The sequence below is a fragment of the Physeter macrocephalus genome, chromosome 11 (assembly GCF_002837175.3).
Source record: "Physeter macrocephalus isolate SW-GA chromosome 11, ASM283717v5, whole genome shotgun sequence".
NCBI classification, from domain to species: domain Eukaryota; kingdom Metazoa; phylum Chordata; class Mammalia; order Artiodactyla; family Physeteridae; genus Physeter; species Physeter macrocephalus.
In genome coordinates, this window is record NC_041224.1 from 88537938 (window position 1) to 88559276 (window position 21339).

General features: G+C 40.4%; 1 protein-coding gene across 1 annotated transcript in view; it reads right to left on the reverse strand.

Moving 5' to 3' along the window:
- Positions 1–1579, reverse strand: part of USP8 (ubiquitin specific peptidase 8) — a 62004-nt gene extending 60425 nt beyond the window's left edge. The window contains exons 1-2 of the mRNA XM_007115910.4: positions 1474–1579; positions 1059–1162 (exon numbers count right to left, since the gene is read on the reverse strand). The gene's annotated coding sequence lies outside the window, so the exon portion shown is untranslated. The remainder of the gene's footprint in view (positions 1–1058; positions 1163–1473) is intronic.
- Between the last annotated feature and the right edge of the window lie 19760 nt (positions 1580–21339).

Here is a 21339-nt window from a genome sequence, read left to right on the forward strand (position 1 = left end):
GACTCAATAATATCTAATTTTATTAACACCTCATATTTAATAGACACTTTTTTCCCCTTTCATCTCTACAAAAATAAGTACATTTTTATGTAGAAAATGTTCATAATAAAATATAATGCTAGACATTTTATGGGAAAAAAATCTGATGTACTGACTCTCTTACTTTACAAAAGCCATTTTGGTTCTTTCCCATTATGTTCACGCTAATAAACAAATGACCATAATGACTAAGTTCAAGTAAATATATTAAAAATTAAATTCTAGAAAGACATCTTTAAAATACTTTTGTTTTTCTCACGCATTGTTTTCTCAAAAACTACAATGCATACCTATGTGCAATTAATATAAATTTATGTCATTAATGACAGGTTGTTGTTTTTCATTACAGAGTCCTTACTATCTAATTTAAAAGATGCACCTAATGTGTCACAAGAAACGGAATACACATTTCAACATGTTAAAAACATAGCACAACCTATGGAACCTTTCAGACAGGCTGGTCCAGCACTCTGGAATCATGAGAAACAATCTAAATCCACCATGAAAGACATTCAACAATGAATCTTAAACAGAATCTGCTGAATGCAAAATCTGCTTACATAGCAAAGCCGCAGAGCAAGCCTAGAAGAGGAACACTTCCCCAACAAAAATCACCTGACATTTTTCATGGCTGCAGTAGAAAGTATACAAAAATTAGGATGCTTGCTAATGTAGAGAGAGTAAAATCCTTAGTTCGGCATCCCCTACAGCTGAAACCCTCAGGGCTCTTAACAAATATTAAATTCCTTAGACTCTGCAACACCTCTGTCTTCAGGTAAATATTTTGTTAGTGATTAGGGACTTGCCCCAAGGTCACAAAATGAACTGGAGGCAAGATATAAACCAAGAAGTGTGGTCTGCAGCTTTAAGTACAAATTCAGGGTTCTGATAATTTCCGAGGTGAAATTAACTAGTCCCACAACTCTAGGAGAAAGGCCACATTTTAGGAAAGACAAGCTTTTATTTGGGGAAGTCACAGTTTTAACTCTGATGCGCTCGCAGGTTCTTTACACTCATACCTGGACTTCACTACAAGCAAGTTTGACTGGATCAGAGGAGGGATTGGAAAACACTCTGAGAGGTTGTATTAAGGCCTGGGAATGTAGCTCGACGGGCAGAAAATCTGAAAACGGAAGCAAGAGGAAAGAGGTCAAAGTCGGTCTGAGTGTCCAAGAAGGTAGAAGAACGGTCAAGGCCACCTTCTAAGACCGGAAAAACCGGAGCCCACACGGAACTCGCTGGGCAACCCTAGGTGGGTAGCGGGAAAGACTCGAGGTAGGGCCCTTTCTCCAAAAGCCGATTCTGTTCGGGGTTGTCCCACCCCCTCCGAGGACACGGCTTGTCTCCCGGGTGACCAGCAGCTGGTGGAAGGACAGGGGTTCACTGCGGACGGATTCCCGACGAACAAAGGCCAGGATCCAGGCCCGCACTCACCTTGGCGCCGCGCGCGCTTCACTAATGCCGGCCTCCTCGCCAAAACCCCATCTCCCACCAACCCGAAGAAAATTCTCTACCCCGACGGAAGTCAGCTCAGCTCATCCCTCTTTCCCAATTTGCACTGCGTTGAGACGCGTCGCGTCTCTGACGTCACGCAGGGCGGGGCTGCGCGCGCGTGCCCTTCACTATTTGCTGTTTCCCAGCCTCATCCTAGCCTGTGAAGGCTGCGCGGGAGGGCGGAGGAGGGCCGAGAAGGACGTTTTCGATGGACGGTCTGGGTAGTGTCCAGGCTACACTGAGCTGGGGCGAGCTTGTCCGCCTGTCCCCTGCATTTCTCGGGCTTAGTTCTGTCACCCTGGTGTTACTCTCATTCTGGGCCTTGCTGTGAAGGAAGCAGGGCTGCTCTTAACGCCTTAGCTAAGCCTCTTCCTCTTCAGGTTGGAGATTTAAGGCAGACTAGAAAAGCGATTTGAATCTCAAATTCTGATTAAAAGTTTAACGTTCTCCGAAGCCACGCCTCTGGTAAGAGAAGAATAGACACAGTTCTAAAGCACATTATATATACACACACACAGTTAAATGCCCAATCTTACAAAAACAAAACGAGAGGTCTGAATTTTCTCGCGAGGTGATTCTTGGTAGGTGATTGAATGCTCCGATTATCTGTAAACATAAAGTTGCTTGGATGGAGTTGTGGGCCATGGTCACTAAGTCCCCAGGGACAGTCCAAGTGTCTCAGGGATGGAAAAGCTGGAAGGCGAGGTCTAGCAAATGCATTAAGTGAAAGTGTGTGCCACATAGGTGTTCAGTAAACGTGTAATGAATAAATGAAAGGACCTAACCCAATAGTGTTTCACATATAGTGGTCTTTCCATTAATGGTAATTTCCTTTCCATCACAATGAAATACCTGCAAAAATATGGTAGCTCTTTTATACCTATGCTATACACTATTTTCCCAAAAGATTTTAGACATATAATATGAAATATAGTACCTGAGACTACTAACTAGGAAGCCTTAGCAAATTTTCCATAACTAAGGGGGAAAATTGCATCTATCTTTCGAGGGTGGATCTTAAGAAAGTAAATTGGTTATTGGTTGTTTGCTTTTTTTTGTTTGTTTTTGGTCTGCTGAGCATCTTGATGAATTTGAGTATGCAAAGAAAAATCCAGAGTTGAGTTTGGGAGTAGGAACCAAACAAAGACAGAGGAAGAAAAGTTCTCTGAAGACAATCTCAGAGAGGGAGGATCCTAGGAATGTGAAGTGATAAAGAAAGATCGAAGCCCATAAGAATGAATCAACCAGTGAAGAGTCTCCTATGGTGGGATGGCAGAAAGGTTTTAATAAATAGGACTCTTTAACATTCACCTAAAGTTATTTTTGTTGCTCTGATGTAATTGCCCCAATACCAATCCCATCCTCCCAGTAAGTGGAATTCCCCAACTTCCCTAAAGCATCAGTCAAGTTTGCTAAAACATAAGTCATTTGCATGCGTTTTTTTTGTTTGTTTTGTTTTGGTTTTTTTGTGGTATGCGGGCCTCCCTCTGCTGCGGCCTCTCCCGTTGCGGAGCACAGGCTCCGGACGCTCAGGCTCAGTGGCCATGGCTCACGGGCCCAGCCGCTCCGCGGCATGTGGGATCTTCCCAGACGGAGGCACGAACCCATGTCCCCTGCAGCGGCAGGCGGATTCTCAACCACTGCGCCACCAGGGAAGCCCTGCATGCTTTTTAGTTTTTTGAAAACTAATAAGTTCCCACATGGGGGTCGACAGGTGTGGGAGAGAAACCAGGCACAAGATGACAAGATGATTCCAAAACTGAACTGAGTTGGTGAAAGCAGGAAAAAACAAAACATTCCTGGGAAATTCACAGAAATCTGGGTACGGGCTCTGGACTTTTCAAAATTAGTGGAATGAGAGTTCTTAAGGAGCAGGGTTACCTAGATGAAACTATGCTTATTGAATGGAATTATAAACCCTAACTCTTGTTCAAATTTGTACTGTAACAAACCAGGTGGCAGTATCTATGGTATCCAGGCCATCCAGCATAAGCAGTAGTCCAAAACGTACTGAACCTGATTCATCCTCCAGCCATTCAACAACTATATGATGAATATGTATACTATGCCAGGGATTATTTTGGACTTGGGTTATAAAATCCCTCCTCAACAGAGAGCTGACTTACATTCAGATGGGCGAGAAATATGATAAGCAAATACATACACAACATGAGTTTGAACAACATGAGTTTGAACTGCCCAGGTCCACTTAAATGTGAATTTTTTTCTATAGTAAATACTACAGTACTACACAATCTGACATTGATTGAATCTGTGGTTGCGGAACTGAACTGGCGGATCCGGAGGAACCTGGGATATGGACGGCCGACTTTAAGTTATACTCGAATCTTCAACTCTGCAGAGGCTTGGTGCCCCTGGTCCCTGTGTTGTTCAAAGGTCAACTGTATACTATGTTAGGTGTTGTTAAGTGCTAAAAAGAAAAATAAAACAGGGCAAACGGCCAGCAAAGACAGTGGTATTTTTGGTGAAATAGGGAAGAGCTCTCTGACAAAGTGACATTTCCATAGAGCATTTAGTGAAAAGAGGGAGCGAGCCATGGATACGTGTGGGGGAAAAGCATCCAGGCAATGGGAGCAGCACAGGTGAAGGCAGTGAGGGAGGAAAAGGAGAGTGTGCTGGAGGGACAGCAAGGAGGACAGTATAGCTAGCATAGAGTGAATGAGTGGGATCGTGATAGGAGATGATCTCAAAGCGGTGGGGAGAGAATAGAGCACAGATTATATAGGCTTTGTAAGCCAATAAAACATGTTTATCCCAAAATGACACAAGAAGTGAATCACAATATTTTATGAGAAAATTTAGCTTTCATATGTATAATAAAATTTACAACATTATGTACAAATGTTCATCCCAATTATCTTTTAGCCAAAGCACAAGTGTCTTGTGGGTTTTTTTTATTAATCACTTATTCTTTTCTATTCATCTGGGTTTTATTTCCTAAAATCATAATGATCATCGCATTGGGCCAGTTGCATGGCCCATCAAACATTTTATCTCTAGGGAATGCATCACCAGAAAAGGGGTGGTAAGTCTTGGCTATTCTCCTGGATATCAACTTCAAAGTTTAGGCACTCACCACTCTTTGCACTTCACTAAGACTCTACCAGATTGGTTTATCTTAAGTTGTAAAAAATTTACTATATCACCACTTAAGGTGATTTGAGTTCTTTTTTTTCTTAATGTGAAGTTATACTTCTATCTTTTTTAAAAAATTTATTTGGCTGCATCGGGTCTTAGTTGTGGCATGCAGGATCTTCCGTTGCAGTGCGTGGGCCCTTAGTTGTGGCACACGAGCTCTCAAGAGTGCGGGCTCAGTAGTTGCAGTGCGTGGGCTTAGTTGCCCTGTAGCATGTGGGATGTTAGTCCCCTGACCAGGGATCGAACCTGTGTCCCTTGCATTGGAAGGTAGATTCTTAAGCACTGGACCACCAGGGAAGTCCCTATACTTCTATCTAATTGGCCTAAACTTAACAAAGTTTTAGAGATATGTCCTCATTCTATGATTTCAGGGTTTAATGAACAACTATACTTAACTTTTTTCAACCCTTAATGATTTTACAGATTTAGGTCTTCTTTCCTTTCTCCCTTTGATTTTCTATCTAAACTGAAAAGTTTTAATCTGGTTATTATGTTCTTCAGTGGTTCCCCATTGTAATGTTGTCTTCTGGATCTTCCTGCTTCCATTAGATTTTCCTTGCAGAAAGATATTTCCTTGTAATACTCAGAATACAATATTACAAATGGTGATGCACATGGTTTTATCCCAACAAGATAAAGTTTTCAGTTTGTTGATCCTATCACAGAATTTTCACCTACTTGACTGAGGTCATCAAAGAGTTACTTAAACTTCTTAAGAATTGTCTCTGCAGTTTTGTCATGCTAACTCTAACGGGCAGAAAGAGAATCCCATTCAATAACCACAGGGACTGTTGAGCTACCAGTGTATTGAATTGAGATCACAGAATCAACACACATGCTTTAGCCTTTTCTACATATTTGCAAAAAAAACCTTATTAAGCTTTCGATATAACGACATTTTAATGAAGCACCTAATTTAAAGAAGATACTTTTTAAGTCAAAATTCCAAAAAAGTCTTTCTGTAATTTATTCCCATTTATACCACTCTTAACTATCTAAAGTAATGTAATGTCTATGGGAATAGGGGTACGATTTTTGATGTGGTATTTACGTCTTCCAAATTATAGGTAAATATATTAAATAATACATGCACAGTGGTTCAAACTTCAGTATTATCAAGCAATATGTGGCTTGAATAAACACAACAACAATGCAGACCCAAAACAAAAATTTACAGACTCCGGGCTAGCCCAATGCTTGGGATCCCCCAGCTGCTAGCCAACACATGGAGAGTTGTGCCTGGATATGGCACAACTGGATGCACCTTGGGAAATGTTCTGGATGAGGGGTCCCAACTCCCTGCCTCATCACATACTTCTGGAGGAGTGGAGAGGGAGCAAGGATCACCCAGTCAATTTGGAAAACTAAGATTTTCTATTGGGGTTACAATTTTATCGGTTTAAAAAACAAGGTTTTTGGGACCAATCGCCTGAGAAGTTTTCCTTATCAATTCTAGTTTCTGCCTGAGCCTTTAGAGCCACCCTGCTGAGCTAGCTTGTTGCTAGGCTGCAGAAAGAGAATGAGAGCACCCAGGTTATCCAGAAGACAGACCAGTGTATCTCTACTCAAGTGTGCATAAGAACCAACCTCTAGTTTACATTTAGTCGATAAGGAAAAGGAACAACAAATTTGCGTTTAAAAATATCTATGGTGATACTGATGCTGGTGGTCATGAACTCCCCCTGAAGAAATGACACAACATTCTCTTCAACCTGAATTTACTTTTGTAATAGCTGTCTGTGAGAAATCGTATGGAAGATTTTTGAGATTTTAACTAGAGGATGAGATTCTTTATACATTACTGGGGAGTATATAATCTTGTCTCTGCAATATTTTAAAATTCTAAATCCATCAGTATGTCATTCTATAATCTGCTAAGTGCAGAGGTACAATGCCCAAGCCATTTTTAATGGTCCTTTTTGTGGCTGAGATGTGTAAAAACAGGGTGTCATTCTGGTTGATGTTTCTTCCATGTCAGTTATTCTGCTAGAGTTTTATTACAAAGGTGTGAGTATATTGCATATAGAGATATGTAGAAAGAGTAAGAACATGCATCCTCTCAGTGGGTCATATTAGTCTGTGAACTGGGCAAATATCTCAGTGATTATGCAGTACCTCTATAGAGAGGTGAGCATATTTCAGAATGTAATAGAGTGAGTGTCTCTGCCTGTCTTTGTATAGTATATTCACAGGTAAAAATGGGATGACTGGATGAGCCTATTTACCAGTCTGTGTCTAGGAGTGTGATGATTTGGGATAAGGGAAAAATGCATAAGTAGATTTTTTTCCCCACTGCTTCATGATTGGACTGTATGCAAAAGATCAAATGATTTATACTTTTATGGATTTAAAAGTATAATTAAAGGATTATAACTACTGCCTGGTACATAATTGGCCCTCAATGAATATGCTACCTGACTGTAAAGGTGGCTGGCACCTAAGAGGAAAAACTGAGGAGTGGTTTAATACCCTTTAATAGACTCCATCAGCAACCACCCCCCCTTTGTTCTTTAATGGGATCAGTTAACATTTTTATCAGTTTTTTGGTAAAATGACATGTAAAAGCAACTTTAAGCCTGTCTTTCCAACAGTTCCAGTGCTCCCTCCTATACACAAACTGTGGAACCGCCAATGGCTCTCTGACTCACTGACATGTGTTGCCTTTGAAATAATCTTGCTTTCTTTTTGCAATTTGTTTTCCACAGTTAATTTAGTTCTTCTACCTAGTAACAAGACAGACAGACAAGGTCATTTTTAATCCCTCCTCTGACTTATCATGGTATTTGAAATGCTACCATTAAAGATTCATTTCTTCATATGAAAATGGAGCATCTCTGAAAAAACCTTCCTTCCTAGTGTTAAACTAGTTTCCCATATCAGGCAGCTTTCTATTAAAGAGAGAGAATTAAACAGAGGACAGGTAAATTTTGATAGGATTTGGAAAGTGAAGATAAGAAGATGGGAGTATTGTGAGAACCAAGGTTTCATAGAAGGCTTTGGGCAGCTGAGAGGCAGCACAAAGAGATTTGACTATATGAACTCCTCCCTACCAAAGGAGAACACATGGGTGCACATGGGAAGTTACATGGTCTAAAGCTCCCTGCTTTTTTTGTTTATAAACAATTTATTCAGTTTATTGTACTTAAGTTCACAGCTAAATGCACAGAAACAAGCAAGGTATTCCTGGGTTAATACAGGATCCAGTGGGGTTACACGGCACTGAGTGTCAAGTCCGAGGACAGAGCACTAAGGTTTCAGAGTCAGACCAGGCCAGAGACCCTGAGCCAAGGGTGGGCGAATGTCCCGATACTGACAGCTACTTTCTTCTAATATCTGGGCATACTGCAAGGCATGTCTTCAACACTACATCATTTCATTGATTTCAGGGGAACAGATATTAAAGAAATGGAATGCATGTCCTCGTGCATCTCAGCTGTTGTTGCTTCGTAAGTCACATACTAGCATGTGAGCAACTATCTTATAATATTCCAGTAACAGTGGGCCACAGAGTGATAAAACCTGTATGTTTCTCCCTCTGTGCTTCCTTGCCTGTTTTTATTCCTACCTGAATTCCCATCCTCAAGCCATCTGCCTTGATGTTCAATGTCTCACATATATAACAGAGTTTTCTCAGGTGACAACAGCTATTTCCAAAGCAGCATCTTGTGCAGAAAAGTTTATGATATCAAGAAAGTGTCTCTGGGACTTCCTTGGTGGCGCAGTGGTTAAGAATCCTCCAGCCAATGCAGGGGACACGGGTTCGAGCCCTGGTCTGGGAAGATTCCACATGCTGCGGAGCAACTAAGTCCGTGCGCCACAACTACTGAGCCTGCTCTCTAGAGCCAGCGAGCCACAACTACTGAGCCTGTGTGCCACAACTACTGAAGCCCATGCGCCTAGAGCCTGTGCTCCGTAACAAGAGAAGCCACTGCAATGAGAAGCCCCCACATCGCAATGAAGAGTAGCCCCTGCTCGACGCAACTAGACAAAAGCCCGCGCGCAGCAACGAAGACCCAATTCAGCCAAAAATAAATTAATAAATTAATAAATTTTTTTTTAAAGTGTCTCTAGTTAGCTATCCTCTGGGAAAAAAGTCATCCACCGCTGGCTAATGCCTAATTGAAAGTATAATTTAGAAGGCAGATTTAGGAAGTGGAATATGGTTAAAAATAGGAAACAAACTCCAAAAAGCTATGTCTATGAGGGCCAGATAACAATGAATTCATGAATGGTCTCACTTGAACACTACAAAATTGTTGCTTACACAATTATTAGAAACATTAGAGTCCACAGCTGATAACATGCAAACTGTAGGTTAAAACTCTTTGTCTACAGGATGAGATGGTCAGAGTCTAGCTCAAACCTTCTCTAACCCCCATGAAAAATGCTGAGTTGGAAGGGAAGTCACACCACCTACAGCATTTCAAAGGCAAGAAAGACCTGTTAGGATATAGAAGGTGCACACACAATATTACACTTTTAATTTTAAAGGGCACCTTGAGTTCTATTTATCACTTTTCTAAGTTTATGTGTCAGGAACAGACTTAAGGACATTTTACTGGGATTTAACTTTTTGGCAAAATAGAAACTTTGTTTATAGCCATTCTATAAAAATGTTTAAAAGGAGTTATTTCTAATTAAAATAATATATTTTCACAAGCGATACATAACATTAACAAGAAAGTAAACATCTTCATAACTAACGTAAGAGTAGAATCTCTTTTTTGTGTGTGTGGTCAAGCCACACGGCTTGCAGGATCTTTGTTCCTGGTCATTGAACCCACGCCTTCAGCTGTGAAAGCGTGGAGTCCTAACCAATGGACCGCCATGGAATTCCCAGAACCTCTTTACTAGCATCTTATTTTAAATACAGCAAAAGAGTCAGTAGAGCTTATGAACAGAAGTGGGTTCTCTTATAGGGAACCAGAAAAATAGTGAAATAAGGCAGAGCCTGTTTTTGTCACAGATCTGTTAGGCAGTAATGTTCTTTCTGGAAGGCACAAGTTGGCAATCTTTTTTTTTCTTTTTTTAAAAAATAAATTTATTTATTTATTTTTGGCTGTTGGATCTTTGTTTCTGTTTGCGGGCTTTCTCTGGCTGCAGTGAGCAGGGGGGTTACTCTTCATTGCGGTGCATGGGCTTCTCATTGCAGTGGCTTCTCTTGTTGCGGAGCATGGGCTCTAGGCATACGAGCTTCACTAGTTGTGGCATGTGGGCTCAGTAGTTGTAGCTTGCAGGCTCTAGAGCACAGGCTCAGTAGTTGTGGCACACGGGCTTAGCTGCTCCGCGGCATGTGGGATCTTCCCCGACCAGGGCTCGAACCCGTGTCCCCTGAATTGGCAGGCAGATTCTTAACCACTGTGCCACCAGGGAAGCCCCACAAGTTGGCAGTCTTATTACCCAAAGGTTTAAAAAGTGGTTCTGAAGATAATGTCATATGAATAGGTAAACTATGAACTTCTCCAGGCCACAGCCCTCTTATTTATAAAGTGGAGACATTAATGCACTACCTGATTGAAGCTAAAGATATTTTGAAGTCCATTCCAACTCTAGGGTTTATTATTCTCCAACACTCATAGAGCCGTGTCTTCCTCTGAGAGCTGTTATCTATCACCACCCATCTCTCTTTTAGTCCTAGGCTACTTGTGTTCTATATCCCATCCCCTCATGCCTCCTCAGGAACCCTGCTTTGTCAATTACCCTTTTTTCTTGTAACTTCTATCTCTGTCTCTCTCTTATTGCCCTTTCCTCTCTGAACATGAACATGTTCTATCTTAAACACATACCTCCCCCCAACTTTTTCCATCCCATATCCTCCTTTACCATCACTCTCTTACCCTTTTTCCTTTCATATGCAAGATTCCTTCACATTCTTAATAGAATGCTTAAATTCAGGGTCTCTCTTTCCTCACCTCTCTCTCAGGAGTAACTCTTCTTGCTGAGGTCACCAGGGATTTCCTAAATGCAAGAGCCAGTGGAGACATTTCAGTCCTTATCTCCCTTGGTCTTTCTCTAGCATCCATTCTAACTCTCTCCTCCCTTGATTTCTGTGACTTTATGCTCTCTTGGTACCTCTCCAACTTCGTGGATAGCTCCTTCTCAGTCACCTTCAAAGATATCACTTTCTTCATCCACCCCCTCCCTAAGAATGTTGATGTCTCCCATGGTCCACCCTCAGTGCTCTCCCCATCTCACACTGTTACTCTCTGCAGGAAATTTCATTCATTCATAACGTCAACTACTCCTTGGCTCTAAGTTATTCAGCCCAGTACTCCTTCCAGATCTCCAGATACATAAATAAATAAATATATAAACAGCTCACTAGTCACCTATGCCTGTATGTTTCCCCATTGTGACATTTAATTTTATTTGTTAACTTGGCTAGATTACAGGTGTTTTTGTAGATGTGATTAACATTTTTAAACCACTTTATTGAGGTATGAATGGCATACAAAAGCAGTACATATTTAATGTATACAACTTGATGAATTTGGAGATAAGTATATGCCTGTAAAACTATCACCGCAATCTATGCTATAAACATACCCATTAACTCTAAAATGTTCTCCTTGACTTCTTTATGATTATTAACTTTTTGCGAATGTGTGATAAGAACAATTATAAGATCTATCCTCTGAGTCAAATTTTAGGTATACAACACAATATTGTTAACTACAGGCTCTATGCTGTGTAATAGATCTCTAGGACTTATTCATCTTATGTAACTGAAACCTTATATCCTTTGATCAAAGGAGTACATGTACCTTCTTGCTTCCTCCCCTAACCAGCCCCTGGCAACCACCATGAGTTTGACTATTTTAGATTCTTCATATAAGTGGTGTCATGGTTTGTCCAGATGTGACTAACATTTACACAATCAGTTGACTTAAAGTAAAGCAGATTACACTCCATAATATGGGTAGGCCTCATCCTCATCCAACCAGTTGAAGGCCTTAAATGCAAAAGACTGAGGTTTCCCAAAGAAATTAAAAGGAATTCTGCCTCTAGATTGCAACATAGAAATTCTGCCTGAGTTTCCAGCCTTCAAACTCAAAACTGCAACATCAACTCACCTGAATCTCTAGGCTGCCAGCTTGTCCTATGAATTTTGGACTTGCTAGCCTCCACAAATACATGATCCAATTCCTTAAAATCCTTTCTTCCTTCCCCCTCCCTCCCACCTTTCTTTCTTTCTTCCTTCCCCCTCCCTCCCTCCCTCTCTCTCTTTCTCTATCTCCTATTGGTTCTATTTCTCTGGAGAACAGTGACTAATACACCCATCATCTATACATCATGTCTGAATCCCTTAGCACACCCACTTGAATCTTCATGATCTGACTGTCTTCAACTTATTCAGCCTCACCTCCCATTTTTATACATCCATCTTCTCCTCCTTTCATACTGACTCTTTGGTCATTCCCAGAGCTTGCCACACTCCTTTATACCTCTGTACCTTTGCATTCTGTTCATCTAGAAAACTTCTCATCCTTCAGAACACAGCTCAAGCTTCACCCAGGCTGTGAAGGAGGCAGGCAGAACAAGCAACTTCTATGTTCCTATTGCACCTTGTACATAATACTTCCTTTAAGCACTGGTCACATTATTTATGGAATAATTCCTTATAAATCTTTTTTTCCCTTCTTTTAAAAATCTTGTTTGAATTTCTAGCATCTAGCGTAGGGTCTGGAACATGGTAGGCAACTGGTGATCAAAAAAAATTTGATTGATAAGTAAAACTTCTCTACTTAAGATATTAAATGGCTGCCCATCACTTTCAAGATAAAGCAGCAAAGAGGCTTTGTTTGTTTATTTGTTTGTTTGTTTTGGCCACACCTGCAGCTTCCTAACCACTGGGCCACCAGGGAACTCCTCCCTCTCCAATCTTATTCCCCATCAGGTCTCCACAGCACTTGAATTTCTAGTCATGCTGTAGTAGCTGCAGTTCTCTCAATAAGCTTAGCTTTCTTGCATTTACTTCTGTACCCTTTGTTCACCTGGAATATTCTCCCGCCCCTGAAATCATTTGGCAATTCCCACTGTCCTTTTAATCTTCATATCAAGTTTTCTCTCTCCTCTGGACACTACTCTCATCCCCTCCTTGCTTTTGCCTCTGAGTTCCCTTAGCATTGCATACTTATCCTACTTAGGGTGATTGTCTGTTTCTTAGTCTACCAACTGCAGCCTATAAATCACACTCTATCTCCCCCTTATATTCTGCAGCTCCTTCCTCTCACCAGGCACTTTCTGCTTTCATGCTGCCACCCTGCCATTCCCAGCTGATCCAGCCTACCTTCCTACTCTCCACCCCCAAGGCCACTCCTCTTCATGGACCTTTTGGAATCCATACTTCCCATCAGAATGAATCTTGCTATCTCAGTGTATCAGCCAGATGATCTGATGGTCTTTGCGAAATATAATGGATGATCTTCTGAAAATCTTCAAAAACATTGCCTTTGAACCCAGACCGTTCTGTTAATAATGTCTATGTCTTACCCCAAGGTGCACATTCCCCTCACTGGAACACAGAAGTGCTCTAGATTGTCTACAGAAGTTTCATAACATTTACTAAAAATGTCTTTAAATTTCATGTGTCTCTGCCAATTCTTTCTTGTTACATAATAGTATATTGTACACTCAATGTTTCTTCTTATGCCTTTTGCTTAGGCTTTCCAGGAAATATCTTTCCTACGCAAATGGTATCAAACTGAAGAAGCTAAATCTTTGGCCAATTGTAACAGAAAACCTCCAACGAAGAAGATTGAAATCAACTAGAGTGTGCAACTTGACGTGCATAAACTGAGAATCCTTTTTCACTTTTCTTTCCTTCTCTTTTTCTCTTTCCTCCCTTCTTTCTTCCTCCCATTTACTCAGCAAGTATAATTCGAGGTCTAGAGCAAAGATTTCCTGGATGAAATGGCAGAGCAGCATAAGGTAATATTTAAGGGAGGATAGGCTCTGGAACCAGATGGCTGTTTTTGAATCCGGGCTCTGCCAGTTAATAATTATGTGACCTTGGCCAAGTTATTTCACTGCTCTGAAACCTCAGTTATGTCATTTGTAAAATGGAGATGATAAAACACCTCACAGGGTGGCTCTGGGGATTAAATTATTTAGTACCTAAGAAGTGCTCCCTCTAAATATTAGCCAACTATCAACTGTTGCTAATTCTCGATGGCTAATGGGAATTAATTAGAAGTGCAGCGGGGAGTGAGGAAAAAGAGCTTTCTAGATAGAGGAAACATCATATTTGAAGTCCTGAGGCAGGAAGGAGGTGCAGGGTGTTTGGGAGAACTGATAGGAACTGAGAGTGGCTAGAGTGGGCAGGGACCAGATCATCTGGGGCCTTGTAGACCATACATAGGATTTAGGATTTTGTTTTTATCCTAAAAGCCATGAAAAATCTCTCAAGGGTTTTTAAACAAAGGGATGGCATGATCCGATTTGCTTTTTTACAGATAACTCCTGCTACTGTGGGAGAGAATAGTTTGAAGTAGGTGAGAGGAAATGTGGGGAGATCAGGGGAGGGGAAAAACATGATGATGCTGAGGGCTCTAACTTGAGCCACTGGGTGGATGATAGAGCCATTCATTAAGATGGGGAACACTAGAAGAGGACCAGGCTCAGGGAGAAAAGGGAAGGACTCACTGTTGAACAGGTGTTAGCTTGTAATAACACTTAATGGAGTATAATCTATAAAAATACTGAATCACTGTACTGTACACCTGAAACTAATATAATATTATAAAACAACTATACTTAAAAAAATAAAAATATTTAGTTTAGTCAGCCACGGCCCCCCCATCTCCCCCCGGCCATGAACATGTGGATTTGAAGTGGCTAGGAGACCTCCAAATGGAGTTAGATATTTAGAGAAGTTGGATACATGGGTCCAGAGCTTAAGAGATAAAATTTGACTTGACCTCTCTTGAATTCAGAGTCAAGGTGAAAAAGGAAATTCTCATTCAAGTTAAAGTAGACAACTTCAGTTAAGGATGGAATAGTGATCAGCAAATAAGTATATTTGGTAAGAGAGAAAAAACTTTCCTATAACTTTTGATTGAAGCATAAGGGACAATTAGCTTAAAAAGACTGAATTTCAAGCAAGCATTTCAGAAAGTGAAAATTTAGCTTTTGATAATTGTCAAGTAAACAGCTCATCAAGTTAAGAATTATTTTATTTACTCAAAGAAAGGGGAAAAATGGACAGAGAGTTTCTGTGTCTAGTTTTGAATACTTTTCTGCTACAGGTCAGAACTATCAACCAAGACCTACTAATCTTTTTCAAATTGAAAACTCCCACAGGCTTAGATTTTAAGTGGATACGTGAGGTAAGTATAGTGCTTTCTGGGAGTCTAAAAGGTCGCTATTAATCTTGCTGAAACATTCCAGGTTAAATTAGCAGAGACTTGTATTTGCTGCATAGCTTTAAAGTTAATCCTTTAGAGACTCTTCAGGTGTTAGATTAAGTCTTTCAGAGATTTTGAGACCAAAGCTCCAGTTATGACGAGATATGGGTTCATATTTTAACAAAGAGCAGGTTATATAAAGTATTATGTCCATAAGGGTGTCAAAAGATATTTTTACTATAGGAAATGTCACATGAAAAAATAGAACAGTACAATGAATACCCATGTGCCCATCCCCCAGCTTCAACTACTATTACTTGTCTGCTTGTAAAAAGATATATTTAAAAAATAATTGGGGACTTCCCTGGTGGCGCAGTGGTTGAGAATCCGCCTGCTAATGCAGGGGACCTATAAACGTGAGCAATACTAGAGCCTGTATGTCATATTGTATCTTTTCATGATACCAAACAAGACCTCTGACTGGCTTTTCCATTTTAACTAAAAGGAGTTGAAAGATGACTCATTCAAGAGATTGGGAAATAAAAAAAAATTGTTTAGGGGCTTCCCTGGTGGCGCAGTGGTTGAGAATCCGCCTGCTAATGCAGGGGACGTGGGTTTGATCCCTGGCCCGGGAGGATCCCACATGCCACAAAGCAACTGAGCCCGTGTGCCACAACTACTGAGCCTGCGCACCACAACTACCGAGCCCACACGCCACAACTACTGAAGCCTGTGGACCTAGAGCCCGTGCTCCGCAACAAGAGCAGCCACCGCACCACAACAAAGAGTAGCCCCTGCTCGCTGCAACTAGAGAAAGCCCGTGTGCACCATTGAGGAACCAATGCAACCAAAAATAAAAAATAAAAAAAATTAAAAAATAATTGTATATTTTCTTTTACAAAAGTAATACTTATTCATTGATGAAAATATAGAAAATACAGATTATCCAGGAGAAGAAAATATATACTGGTCACAATCCCAGGGCTATCAATAGTCCAGTTGATGCTTCTGAACAATTCAGAAAAAGATATCCCCTTCCCTTGGCTGTAGACAGCCCCGTGCACAAGGTGCAGGGCTAGGCAAATGGAGTAGAACTTGACCTCTGCTCTAACTCTCCTCCTGCTAAGCTCCCTCTGGAGAGCTCAACATGCAACATGGACATGGCACACCTTCCTTCTAACCTCCTTTCTCTGCAAAGGCACACATACATTTACACAATTGTGTTGTACTATACATACTGATTTGTCATACTCCTTTTCACTTAATATTTCATGAACACTTTTCCTTGTCATTATTGAATTATTGTAAACATCATTTTTAATAACTGCACAATATTATTCAATAATCTCTTAATTATTTAACTCTACCATTGGACACTTACATTATTCCTATTTAACAATATTGTAAAAAGCACCAAATATAAAAACATATACTCTTATGGATTTGTAATATAAATATTAGTGTACATCCATGATAAACTCCTTAGAATAATTTTCAGAAGTGGCATTTCTGGGACAAAGGGCAGGGCAAATCCCAAGCTCTTTTATATCTGTTATCAAACTGCCTTTTAGGGCTTCCCTGGTGGCGCAGTGGTTGAGAGTCCGCCTGCCGATGCAGGGGACACGGGTTCGTGCCCCGGTCTGGGAAGATCCCACATGCCGCGGAGCGGCTGAGTCCGTGAGCCATGGCTGCTGAGCCTGCGCGTCCGGAGCCTGTGCTCCGCAAGGGAAGAGGCCACAACAGTGAGAGGCCCGCGTACCGCAAAAAAAAAAAAAACAAAAAAAACTGCCTTTTAGTGAGGTTGAACGAGCTCATACCCCATTATCAAGCATTTTCCCAAAAGCTTGATAACATTAAATGTGATGATGATAGATATGGATTCATATTTTTACAATAAAACCCCCAAGAGTTTGTCAGTTTGACTATTGAAGAATAGTATCCAGTGTTGCTTTATTTGGGTTTCTTTGAGTAGCGGTAGTGAAAAAATGTTTTTATATGTATATTAGTCTTTCTTTTTCCTGAATTTCCCACATGTATCATTTATCCTTTAGCACTTTTCTACTGGTATATTTCCTGATTTCATAAATCTATGTGGGTAAAAGTTGGATACATGTGTCACACTACCCACACATTACTTTAAAAGGCAATTATTGGGGCTTCCCTGGTGGCGCAGTGGTTGAGAGTCCGCCTGCCGATGCAGGAGACGAGGGTTCGTGCCCCGGTCCGGGAAGATGCCACATGCTGTGGAGCGGCTGGGTCCGTGAGCCATGGCCAGTGGGCCTGCGTGTCCGGAGCCTGTGCTCCGCAACGGGAGAGGCCACAACAGTGAGAGGCCCGCGTACCGCAAAAAAAAAAAAAAAAAAGGCAATTATTAAGAAGCAGTGAATACCATGTTTAAAGAGATATATTTATTTGACTTATTGGCACTGAATATTTTGAAGAAAGAGATGTATATCAGCTTGAACGATGTGAAATTGCCAACCCTATGTGGTAGTGGCTCTCAAACTGTGGTCTGGGGATCCCAGGAAGTTACCAATTCCATTTGGGGGGGCCACAAGGTCAAAACTATTTTCCTAAGAATACTGTGACATCACTTCCACTTTCACTTTCATTCTCTTACAAATGTACAATGGAATTTTCCAAAGGCTGTATGATGTGTGATATTCTAACAAACTGAGTGTGGAAGCAGATGAGAATCCCTCTGTCTTCTATTAAGCCAGAAATTGAAGAGATCTGCAAAAATGTAAAACTATGTCACTCTTCTCACTAAATTGTTTTGGTTGGAGAAAATAGTTATTTTTCTTTTTTTTTTTTTTTGGCGGTACGCGGGCCTCTCACTGTTGTGGCCTCTCTTGTTGCGGAGCACAGGCTCCGGACGCGCAGGCCCAGTGGCCATGGCTCACGGGCCCAGGGGCCCCGCGGCATGTGGGATCTTCCCGGACCGGGGCACGAACCCGCGTCCCCTGCATCGACAGGCGGACTCTCAACCACTGCGCCACCAGGGAAGCCCAGTTATTTTTCATAAAATATATTATTTATGTTAACATAATGGGTTTATTATTATTTCTAAATGATTTAATAATTTTTTTCAGTTTTAATTTAGATTATGGTGAATGTCAACAGACATAACCTACACAAACAGAAGCTCTTTAGGGCCGTCAGTTTTTAAGAATGTAAAGGGGTCTTGAGTTAAAACGTTTGAGAACCTCTGCTCTGTGGCATTTGAACATAGTTGCCTTTTATTTCAAAGACAGAGCAAGAGATGTGAAGTGTTTCCTTGACAAGTAAATGAAAGTAATCATGGGAGTGATTGTTAAGGGTTTCATCCCATCCTGAGTGTCAGAGACACTTCTGTGTTCTTTAATAATTTATTTTTTCCTGGGCCTAATGGCAGTACTGTAGAAGGGCAATAATAATGAGAAAATTAGCTGATTAGAGGTAATATATTGGGACTTCCCTGGTGGCACGGTTGTTAAGAATCTGCCTGCCAATGCAGGGGACACGGGTTCAAGCCCTGATCTGGGAAGATCCCACATGCCGCGGAGCAACTAAGCCCATGCGCCACAACTACTGAAGCCTGCGCTCTAGAGCCCGTGCTCCGCAACAAGAGAAGCCACCGCAATGAGAAGCCTGTGCACTGCAACGAAGAGTAGCCCCTGCTCACCACCAGAGAAAGCCCGCATGCAGCAACGAAGACCCAACACAGCCAAAAAAATAATAATAATAAAGAATGCTTTGCCTTTCTTCACAGTGTCGTGAGGATGAAAGCTGTGAACCAATAATTTATAAATTAAAAAAAAAGAGAGATAACATTACTATTTTCACCCCAACAACAGAATGGTAAAACACGACCATGTGTTTCTCTTCTTTCCTTTGTCCCAGCCAAAATAAAAAGATAGATTTATCTGAGGCTACATGAGTAGGAAATCTTTCCTTCCCGAATTATACTAGGAGAGAAACAATTTAAAGAGGTAAAACGATTCACTTTGTGCTCATTTGGGCTCCCTTGGGAGCCCTGAGTCCCCAGGAATTTCAAAGTCGTCACGCGTGTTTACTTAGAAATTAATTAACACAATAAGAAATGGGCAGGGCCTAAATGAGAAATCTTTAAAACTTACATATTAGAACAAGAAAATAAATGGAAACACACATCATGTTCCTGGATTAGAAAATGGAACATTATTAAAAATGTCATTTCTTGCAAATCACATTTTCAGTGAAATGCAATACCAATCAAAATGTTCATGCCCTCTGAACCAGTAATGCATTATTTAAAAAATCCCAGGAATCCATGATATTAAGCTTATTTTTATTCTTTAAAACTTAGTTCATGTTTCATTTTTTTTCCTCTAGTACCCAGATGTCCATATTGAAGGTATTTTTACATAGTTAGTTGTCTCTCCAGAATGGTGAATAACTAATAAACCAGGAAGCTGCCCCAAACAAGGAACTCCTGACTTTAATAACCCTCCATTATCATTATTTTCCCTTGAACTTGGTGTTTACATCCAAAATGTTCTCAAGGAGACCAGAAGACTAGCATGTGGCAACAAGAGGCATCAAAAGCACTGACCAAACCGAGGATGTCCATAGTTGTAGTAGTGCTGAGAGGAATTTATGGTTGTGAACTCCAAACTAAATGGTTGTTATTATCCATTTGGTTATTTGATCAATTTCATTACAGCTGTGTATTTTAAGGGAGATACACTGTGCTCTATAACACAAAAGCACAGACCACAAAGCACAGAACTTGGGGTAATATTCTCTTGTGTGGAAATTGTTAAAGGGTTTCAAGATGTGGAGAACTGGGCAGTTAGAGATTTGGAAGGTAGAAACTGAGAAACATGAATAATTTAAATAAATATTCATAGATTAAATCAGAAGGAAAATGATAAATTACAATCTTGATCTTGTCTTGATTTAAGCCTATTATGAGAACAAGGTTGACAGACTTGAAAACTCTAAAAAAAAAAAATCCTGAAGTATAGCAGGCACACAGAAAAGTACACAAATTATGAATGTACATCTCAATCAATTTTACAAATTGAATGCACCTGTGTACCTATTGTCAGATCAAGAAAGATAACGTTACCCATCCCCATTAATTTCTCTTGCTCCCCCTTTCAGTTGCTCCATTGCCCTCCCCCTGCCGCCCCATCACACACACACACCATGGGCAACCACTATCCTCTTTTCTAACTGAATAGATTATCTTTGCTTGTTTTTGCACTCTATACAAATGGAATCATACAGCATGAACTCTTTTGCCTCTGGCTTCTTTTGCTCATCATGATGTAGAATAATTCATCCATGTTGTTGTGTGTAGTTGTGGTTCATTCATTCTCATTGTAGAGTAGTATTACACTGCATGAATACACCATATTTATTCATTCTTTCTACTGTAGGACATTTGCATAGAATCCAGTTGTTTCTGCTGAGTAGATACCTAGGATTGGAATTGCTAGGTCACAGAGTATGCATTTGTTCAGCTTTATGAGATATGAGCAAACTATTTTCCAAGGTGCTTGTACCAATTTACACTCTCACCAGCTGTGTATGAGTGTTCTAGTTGCTCCAAATCCTTATCCAACACTTGATATTCAGTGTTTTCATTTTAGCAGTTCTGATGGCTAAAATATTTTATTGTGGTTTTAATGTATATTTCTTTGATGACTAAAGAAGTTGCGTACCTTGTAAAATGTTTATTGGTCTCTTGGATAATCTCTTTTATGAGATGCCTGTTCAATTATTTGCCTATTTTGCGATTGAACTTTTTCTTACTGATTTATAGACATTCTTTATGTATTCTGAGTATGTGTCTATTTTATTTACATATTGAGAACATCTTTCACTCTGTGTCTTGGTCTTTTTTATTGTCTTATTAATGTCTTTTGATGAACAAGACTTTACAGTTGTTTAATAGTCCCAGTTTATCACGTTTTTCTCCCTTTATGATCAGCGGGTTTTTGTCCTATTTAAGAAATCTTTGCCTATTCTAAGGTCATGAAGCTATTCTATTATGTTTTCTTCTAGATGCTTTATTCTTTTCCTCCTGACTTTTAAAATGTCTGAGTTGGGAAAGTTGTGAAAATCAACATCTATCCAAATTGAAGAGCTTTTTTTGAGGAGCCTGTCACAGACTATTGTGATATCAAATCTGAAGTGGTTGAACAAGCAGCTCTCTGCAGCAGGAATACTAGGGAAAACAATTACACAACTCCCACTCTACTACAGCAAAGTGTCTCTTACTAAGTAGGCCATGTTGCTAGCCAGTCAGAAATTGGTTTAATTGACAAGGGAC